This window comes from Charadrius vociferus, unplaced genomic scaffold, assembly GCF_000708025.1.
Source record: "Charadrius vociferus isolate BGI_N301 unplaced genomic scaffold, ASM70802v2 scaffold1451, whole genome shotgun sequence".
NCBI lineage: Eukaryota > Metazoa > Chordata > Aves > Charadriiformes > Charadriidae > Charadrius > Charadrius vociferus.
The window spans coordinates 47584-55291 of NW_009646629.1; the positions used below are offsets into that span (position 1 = coordinate 47584).

Consider the following 7708-nt stretch of genomic DNA (forward strand, 5'->3'; position numbering starts at 1 on the left):
CCCCCTTCCCCATAGTTGGGGGCAGGGTGAGACCTCCCATAGCTCCTCTCCAGCTGGGGGGGCTGTTCATGTGCCCCCACAGCTCCTGGGTGGGCCTGGTCCCCTTCCTCTCTTCATCTCTGGGATTTGGGACTGTTGTCATTCCCTTGCAGAGCTCCTGGGACTGAGCTCCTTCCTCCTCCCTGCCCTGGGGGGACTGAGGGGGGGACAGGCAGCCTTCCCCCTCCAGCACAGGGCTCACAGAGGGGCTGGCAGGGGTCCCCCCACTTCTTCAGCTGTAATATCTCTTGCTGTTAAGGTGGTATCTTGTTTTGGGGCCCCAGTTCCCAGGGGGGTTTTCTTGCTCCTCCAGTTTTTGAGGAGTGGCTGTGTGAATAAGAAGCCGGTTGGGCTTTGGGCTGTCTAGATCCTCTCTGGCTTCTCTAGGTACCGCTGTCCCGAGGATGGTGTTTGAGAACGGGGCGTGTGGGTCTCTTATCACACCCCAGCGTCCTGGGAAGAACAGTGCTGCGGCTGCCAAATGGTTTAGGGAGGAGGGAATCTCGCTATTATGCTGGTTTTGGTGGGGAAAGAGAACACGGGAGGTGTGGAGAGGATCCTGTTGCAGCCTCGGTAATGCAGCCTGTGTGTTTTCTGGTCCTGTAACAGCAGTCTGCCTCTTTGGAGATGGTTGGGAGGAATGGAGAAGCTCTCTAGGAGGGCCCGGTGTGGTTCCAGATGTAGAAGGCTCATGGAGAGGTGGGCACCATCCTGAATCGGGCTGTAGGTCTGCTCTGACTTCCCACAGTGAACAAACTGGGAATAGCAAAGACTAACGGCAGGTTCTTGCTGTCAATTCTTGAGGTGCCCAGTGAGGTTTGAGGGATGCTGGCTCGCTTTGGGACTGTGGGCAGTGAGCTTGCCCTGGGCTGGGGGTGTTTTCTGAAGTCCTGGGAAGGAGGAGGCGGCCAAGGGGCAGGGAGCAGACCTTCTGCAGGGAAGTAGAGCATTTCAGTGAGGCTATTTCTTTTGGGTCTCAGCCACTTCCTTAAGAGCCTCGCGCATTTTGGTTTGTGAGAGGGAGAGTGGGTTGGTAGTAACAATGTGTTGTTTTCTTTCAAACCCAGATTCTTTTCCCAATTCTCCTGTTTCTCAGGCTCTGCCCCTGTAAAGTCCCTTAATTTGTCACTGCTGGTGTCTGCCTGTGCTTGGGTAACGGGCAGCCCTTAGGGGCTGTGATTATCTTCCCACAATTAGTTTAATTCAAAGAGACTCCCCTAGAAGGTGAGTAGGGGAGTTTGATAGCCTCCATACGTAGGTTTTAACAGTGCATTAGGAATTGAGCCTTGTTTGTGGAAACAGCTGCCTCAAAGGATGTATTTTTAGTGTGTCTGAGGAGGAAAAAAAATGCGTCACCCCACATGTGGCCGTGCTGGCATGAGCAGAGGCGGGAGGACTGACGGAGGTGCTTCCCAAAGACTCTCTTCCCCTGAGTTTTCCTTGTCAGGAGTTGCAGGAGGATCGGTGAGTTCTGCCAGCTTTTACTCCTGGTGTTAATCCTGCAGCCTGGTCTGTGCGAGGGGGCCCCGATTCCCCATAGGGACCACTCTAAACCAGTGGGACCGTGCAGAAATGTATGGCTGCGGCTGTTGGAGAGGTGGTGCCACTGTGGAGGTAGCTCAGGATCTCCTGCGATGACCAGGAGTACCAACAGCGTCTGAAGCTCTCATCATCTTGCAGGAATTGCGTTTGTCTCTAGTTTTCTGGGTCTATTCCGCCCCGATTAGTTTCTCCTGGGTCTAATCCCTCCTTCTGCTAATGTGTGATTGCTCCCTGCAAGGTATTTTCTAGGGCTTTAATTTATTTGTACCATCAAGTACCTAAGCACACATCTGGGTGCTATAAAAATAATAACAGACTAATAGCAAGCGAGCAGTTATGGCGTGGGGCCGTTGTAGCATGCGATGGGAGCGAGGGAACTCGGTGTTCCCTTCCTTTTGGCATCTTACGTGGCAGATTTTCTGTTTATACCGCTAGAATAAACGGGGTGTCCTGGCTGAGTTTAGAAACTTTACATTGTAAAACCCAAAGTGATGAAATAGCACGAAACCCGCCGGGATGGAGATAAGTGGTAACTGCTCATCACGACTTGGAAACGGTCGAAGGTGAGGGGAGCGTCGTTAGGTTGAAAGCCTGGGGAGATCCTGGTCATTCTTCCGTGAAATGTCTGCCTGGAATCACCAAGCCCTTGTCTGTGTACACCAGTGTGGATCCTGGTCATACTGGTAAATCTGGGAACAAAAACCTCCCCGCGATGACATTGAGGCCACTTTATGCCGATCATGGCTGCAAAAATGCCTGCCAGTGTTTAAAAACTTAATTTTTCAGGCCGGCCAAATTGTCGGGATTTCTGGATCTCGTCCACCACTTGTTTGTTTTGATATCTCCAGAAGTTAGCAGATGGTAGAGACTTAATTCTGTTAAACGTATGGGAATTTAATCCCCAACCAGCCTCCGGTCAGGATGTGTCGTCTCTGCGTGGCAGCTGTGCTCTGCGCCGGGATGGGAGCTCAGGACCGGGCTGCCGGGCTCCTCTGCGTGGGTTTGCACCCCATTGCGGGGATGGGGGGACGGGGAAGAACTGAGTTTCCTGCTCCGTTCCCTGATGAAGCATCTTTTTTTTGCTTTTTTTTTGCTTGAATTCAATGAAATCTGCGAGGTAGCTATTCATATCCTGGCAGGGGGAATCTGTGTGTTTGCTGCGTGTTGGTGAGAGACCATCTCCTCCCCCCTCCCTTCACCGCTGATTTTAGATTCGCCTCTTTGCTTTTAAAGACTCACTGACTCGCAAAACCCATTGAAAGATAAAAACGATGTTTCAGTGCTGATACTTGCTGGTTCTGGGTTTGGCACCAGCCCTTTCTGTTTATTTCCGTGTAGATGTTATTCTCTCCTGTTTATCTTTGCGTGGGAGGGAGATTTGGGGTCGTTTTGTTCTTGCCACTTGCGATCCAAACAGCAGGGAGGGGTCCCCAAGAAGCCACCTTAGATGGATGGGGCAAGCATGCAGAATAAAGGGAGCACATTTTTTATTTACTTTAATTACAGCAATCATAAATCTGTGTTCAAACTCTTCGCGGCAAGCATCTTCAGACTGAAAGCGGCACGGAGGCTGTTTCCTTCCCTTCGCGTGAGCCGGGGCCGTCTTGCTCAGCTCTGCGGCGCTGAGGAGCTCCAACCTCTGCCCAGAGCTTTTGGAGACGATGCTTGAAAGGATGGGGCAGCCTGGGCTGACGCATGCTGCTCCCTTGTTTGGGAGGGTTGCCGTGCTGCGGAGAATAACGTGGTGGTTTCTTTTTCTTTTCCGGGGACGTCTGTACAGGATTAAACCCAAGAGCTACTGACGGCCATCCTCCAGCAAATAATTCAGCCTCCATACTTCACGCCTCCTTGAAATGGGAGGTAGTGGGCAGACTGCAGCTGGGGATGCTGCAAGGGGGAGTTTTTTGATGAGGAAAAGAAATATTTTCTTCCTTATTAGATTGTAAAGCAGGGATGATTGGTGTGCGGGAAATGGGAGGCAGTGTTTAAAAAGGAGGGGGAAATAGCGCTGCTGGGCCTCCCCCAGCAGAATGGGGCTGGGTTGCGTCGGATGCTCTGGGAACACAGGCGCCTTGTTCGTAGCCGGCGAGCCCTTTTGCACAGATACAGCTTATATCATTTATTTATAGAAATAAATATATACTGCCTGACTGAAATAAGTCGTGCTAACGCAGAAAAACTCCTTTGTTTTGGGTTTGTTGTTTTTTGTTTTTTGCAGTTGCTGGCCTTGTTTGTTGGTCTGGAGTAGGATTTTCCTGCTCTTTGCTCCCCCTCCCACGGTTTCTACCCCACGCCGAGCGAGTTCTGCCAGCAAAACCTCTCGGTGTGCCTGGGCTGGGTTCGGGCACAGGGACGGCCTCGGCTCCAGGTTTGGAGGCTGGGATTTGCCACGCCGTTCGCATCGTCGCGGCTAGTTCTGTTGGGGGATAATTTCTCCTCGTTGATGCGGTCGGGGGCAGCCGAGCGAGGCGTGTTTGCGTCGCCGTGCTGGCGGACAGGGCCGGCGTGCTTTGCCGCACCGGCTTACCGACTCAGCGCAACTCCCGTGCAAAGGCTGGGCCTTGCGCTGTCGCCAGCTCTCTGCCCGCTCGCTCTCCTGTAGGAAATGGAGCCAGGAAAGGGTTTTCAAGCGGCGCTCCTCCTCCTCCTCGAGCTGAACTGAAACAGTGCTGGCCGGCTTGTGCAGGCACGCAGCTCGCCCGCTGGTTCAGCCAAGGCGTTTGCAGCCCTTGGTTTTGGGGTTTTTCTGCAAAGGGTGCTGCAGTGAGCTGCAGTAATCGTGGACGTGCTTATTCCAGAACAAGGGTGAGAAGGGTCTGCCTGATCCCCTCGGGAAGGGATCCCGCTGTTGCCATACTCCTGGCTGGCAGAGACGGCTTTGCCACACCACACGGGAGAACCGCAGGCGATGGGATTGCCATGGACCGTCAGAAAACCGCTGCCAGTGCCCTGCGTTTCTCCTCCGTTCCTGCTTGACCTGCGCAAACGTCCAGCTCGCTCAGCTCTGGTGCAGGGTCCGGTGGTTGGGCGTGCGGGAGGATGGGACAGCAGGTCTTGGCGAAGCTGCGGCGCTGGGGAGATGCCCAGACCCCGCTCTGGGCTGGACTGTGCGACCTGTTTAGATGTTAATGCTGAGGGACGGCTGAGCGGAGCACAATGGAGCACAAAACATGCGCATAATGGCTGAAGTTTTAATCCCCTGCTGCCGCCTGGAGCAGGGAAAACAATGCCGAGGGTTTCAAATGGCCCATCGAGCGCCCTGGCAGAGTATTATTTTCTACCTGGTACCCCCAGAGAGCCTTTTCATGTGCTAGAAGCGAATTAAAAAGGAAAGGGGGAAGGAAGGAAGGACAGATCGACACAGAGGGAGTCCTTCCCAAGGCATGTCAGCAGCAGGGCGCACACTCAGCTTGGGGCAAGGCAGCTTGCCTCCCCGAGAGGCAGTAGATTTCATTGGGAAAAATTAATGATTAAACTCTTGGAGTGCCTTAAAGTGACCGTTCTCTCTCTGTCTGTCGGTGAACAGATAGCCAGGCTTGGCGAGAGCTGCCAAGTATCCCACCGTGCCCCTTCTCCCTGTCTGTCATTCGGGGCCGTGCCGCAAAAGCCTCTGGATGCGGGATGAGCCAGGTCTGTTGGGGTTTCTGTCCGCGCCGCTCTCTGAGAGCACGCTGGTTATCCACCAGCTGCTGCGGCAGAGCAGGCTCAGCACCCAAGACCTTGGCAGGAGAGGGGGGATCTGCCACAGCGGACCCCGCTGAAACCATCCACGCAGGAGGGCTCAGGGCTCGGAAGGGTGTGATCGGAGAGGGGGAGAGCAGCCGAGCCCGGGAAGGTACCATGCCCTCAGCTCACTGGAAATGGAGGACCGGGCCAGGAGGAGAAGAGTCTCTCAGAGCAGCCCCCGTGCCGAGGGAGTGTTTGATTCCAGCAGAAGCTGAATTTGTGCAGCGGGAGGTGTTGGAGGGAACGGGCTGGAAGCGAATCCCCAGCGGGGCTCTGTCCAAGCAGAGCCCATGCTCGTGTTTGGAGGCTGCAATACCTGCCTGGCTGCTTCCCTCAAAACCAGTACTGCTGGGCTGTTCTTTCCCACCTTGGTAACAGCTGCTGGGAATATATATGTCCAGGTGTGCTGGGATCGATTGACATCAAATCCTGATTGAATCGCGCCACTCCTTTTGTCCCCTTGGTCTTGAGATGGGACATGCCAGGAAGCGTGGCCGCGAGCTGCTCCGTGCAGAGCAGGTCATCAGATCATCACCCCCAGGAGCCGTTTCGGCACCAGCGTTTGTTTGCTGTTATTGTGGGTATCCACGCACATTCACGTTCAATAAACAGCAAAAAAAAAAAAAAAAAAAAGCCTGAAGTGCTGGAGCAAACTCTGCCAGGATCACGGCATCGTTGTCTCTTTTTTTTTTCCCCTTAAATCCCGCAGCCACGGCTGCTTTTGGGTCCAGCCTGTGCGGCTGGAAACACACAGGGGGGCTGCGACAGCCGCTCTGGGCATCCCAAAACACCCCCTGACCCCAAAGCCTGTGCGGGGGCCACACGGCTGCCAGGGGCACGTCCGTGTGGGAGCACCGGGTGCCCGTGCCTTGAGAGCAGATAAGCCCTGCCCAGTGTTATTTGCTGCTTAACATGGGGGGAGACGAGACCCCAGGGAGGGGGCGGCCGTCGCGCACCGAGCAGGAGGGTGTTCCTCGGTGCAGACTTTGTTCCCGGAGCCGCCGAGCGCCTGGATTTTGTACTGGAAGCATTTTATACCTTGCTGCGCCGAGGCCGCAATTGCTCAAGCCCCCGCTAGCTGCTCCTCCAGCATCTTTTCCCCTTCTAAGCGTGTGCTAAAAATGTTTCTTTTGGGGGTGATCCTTTCCTTGTTTGGTCTGAACCAGGAGGTGCGAGCTCTTTTTTGGAAAGCCTGAAGCAAATGTCTCTCCCCCACGCTCTCGGTAAATCAAGCGGAGCTGGGCATTTGGGAGAAAACGATACTGTTGGCTAGCAATAACCCTGGAAAACAGCTGAAGAAAGAGTTGGATGTGGCAGGTGGAGGCTGTGCTGGGCAGGAGAGCGGCCCGGATTGTGTGAGAAATGAGATGGAAGTTTGCTGCCGAGCAAGGGACGGGCCTCGCACCTCTCTGCGATGCGGCAGGATCTGCTGTTGCCTCCGTGCTGCCGGCCAGGTGAAGGGAAGGGCTGACATGGATGGACCTGGAGCGCCTGTTCCTGCTCTGCTGCTTGCGCTGTTGAGCGGCTTCGGTTAGCTCTGGGTTTCTAAACTGGGGACAACTGGTCTTGAGACCTCCCTCAGGTGTTTGTGTCCCGTGTGCTTTGAGCCTGGCACCCATCAGAGGGTTTCTCCTTAGGTCCAAGTGGACGTCAGGCTGCAGACGGCAGCTTCCCTGCTGGAAAAAGGGAAACTGAGCTCCCAAAGCTGGGAACATCAGATCTTGTGTGTGTGTTTCGCTCGGAGCAGGAGGAGCTTGGGGGATTTGGCACGGAGATGAGGGCTTATGAAACTCCCCAGATGCTGCCTTGCTTTGTCATGAGCTTACCTCCTCGATGGCTGCTTCTAACTGAGCTGTTGAAGTTTCAACGGCCCCGTTAAGGTGAAGTAAGGGGGTACGGGTCAGCTCAGGCCTCTGGGTGCTTCTGGGGTTTGACTTGGACCTTTCCCCCTTTGCGAGATCTTGAAGAACCCTAAAAGCAGAGACCCCGCACCTTTTGCCTTGCTGGAGGGCAGCTGTCCTTCAGAGGGGCTGGAGGGGTGGTCTCTGCTCCCCCGGCACGTATTTTCCCTCTCTAACATCTTGCCTGTGAGATTCTTAGTGTGTTTCAAAGCCCCACAGTGTCCTTGGGCTGCCCCGACCTTACAAACGGTGAAGCATGGTGATTCTCGCTCCCTTTTCCCTGGCGTGGTGGATCCCTGTCCGTCCAACTTCAGGGGACCGCAGGGGCTGCGGCTTCAGTGAGTGCAGACCCCTCTCTGTCCCGGAGCTCCCTGGAAAGGGCCAGGGAGCACCTGGAGATAGGGAAGAGCCTCTCCAGGAATATGGAGGATTTTTGCTTTGGGTTTCGGGTGGAGGGGAGGATGCGAACGCTGCCGGGCAGGCTGGGAAACCTGTTTTGT

General features: G+C 54.8%; 1 protein-coding gene across 1 annotated transcript in view; it reads left to right on the forward strand.

Annotated features, from left to right (window-relative positions):
• The first annotated feature begins 2203 nt into the window (after nucleotides 1–2203).
• Nucleotides 2204–7708, forward strand: part of ZNF687 (zinc finger protein 687) — a 24799-nt gene continuing 19294 nt past the window's right edge. The window contains exon 1 of the mRNA XM_009888076.1: nucleotides 2204–2264. The gene's annotated coding sequence lies outside the window, so the exon portion shown is untranslated. The remainder of the gene's footprint in view (nucleotides 2265–7708) is intronic.